Below are 1,549 nucleotides of genomic sequence, written 5' to 3' on the forward strand. Positions count from 1 at the left end.
TAGAGCTTGGTGGGAGAGGAATAGCCGAACGGCTAGCTGTTGTCTGCCCCCTCACCGTCCGTAAAGAAGTCGATAACTTCTTGTCTACCGGACTGAGTGTCCTACGACACGTTTGCGATGCGATGGCTGAAAGCCAAGACCTGCAGAATCAATACGCAGATGAAAAAGGAAGAGGCAAAGTGGAAAGCTTTAAGGTCGGGGACCTGGTTTTATTAAATTCGAAAAACCTGTCCACACATGCAGCCTCTGCTATCTTCCGGACGAAGCTTCGTCCCCGGTTTATCGGACCGTTTTAGGTTGTGGCCAAACGGGACCTGGCGTACACGCTGAACCTTCCGAAACGGATGAGCACCCACTCACTGTTATACGTGGACTTGCTCAAGCCGTACCGGGATCCCGCGCAAGTGAACGCGGAAGCGTTGGCGCCGCAGCGGATCCACGGGCCCACGGCCATCCAGAAGCTAACCAGCAGTTGGTTCTGAACACGGAGTGCAACAACCTCCATTTTTAATGGAGCCAAGCGCTCCACCGTTGCCTACAGCGATGCATTCGCCGGCTAGGAGTCGCTCCGACAGAGAGCGGTTGCCCTCAAGGCGAGGCAGCCGGCGCACGACGTGCTTTAAATCGGCTAGAGCGTCCGCATAGCGATATGCTACTTCAGCATGATGCTCAGCGGAGCTCCGATTACGAAGGAACTTGTCCTCGAGGGCTCGAAGAGCATCATAAGTCACCGGACGGCGGTCGACCTGGTAGTCACCGCCCGCCACCGACTCTTCTCGATGAGAACGGTGACGTCAACTATCACGTGGAAAGTCTAGTACGACGACGTCGTCACCAGGGTCAAACCCAATATCGAGTGAAGTGGCGAGGATATCCCGACTCCAAAAAATCGTGGGAGTTTGAGGCGCCACTTCGACAAGATTGCCAATTCGTCGTGGACGCTTTTGATCGGAAAGATCAGGATGTCCCGCGTCATCAGACGCCACGCAGTGCCCCTGAGCTCTTGCGGTCGAAGACACAGAGCTCGCGGGAGCATTAGGAGTTAGCCCATACGTCGCAGGGCGACAATTCGAAGGAGGTCAACGGCGTGCGTTGAGTTAATGCGGACAATACCTGTAGTGCTTTCGCCGGGGCAAGCACCACAAGTTTCGTCCGCATTGCGGGTACACGAGTGCCACCTCGTTGAGCACTTCGACGAGTGCGATAAACGTTTAACGGAATATTTCTTGTGGGACCAAGAAACGAGCTCGAAGAGCTCTCCGTGTGAAAAGTCCATCATTCGTTCTGGCCGGGGGCCCGATGATGTGGACGCGTAACGATCGAGTTACCGCGTCCGTCGCTTCCAAAGCGGGATCCGCAGGGCGGTAGCCATATTCAACACGAGGGTCAATGACCGACCGTGATTGGACGCGCTTTAGAGCCGCCTTATGAACAGCTTCAAGCTGCCGCCTCTGTTACCCGTTCGAGGTCATTAGAGATTACACCACGTTTCTCAGTTGACGAGAAGTCGGGGAACGGACATGGGGTCCGCAAGGCGCGAGCAGGGCTC

The sequence above is a fragment of the Plasmopara halstedii genome, assembly GCF_900000015.1.
Source record: "Plasmopara halstedii genome assembly, contig: Scaffold_2956, whole genome shotgun sequence".
NCBI classification, from domain to species: Eukaryota; Oomycota; class Peronosporomycetes; order Peronosporales; family Peronosporaceae; genus Plasmopara; species Plasmopara halstedii.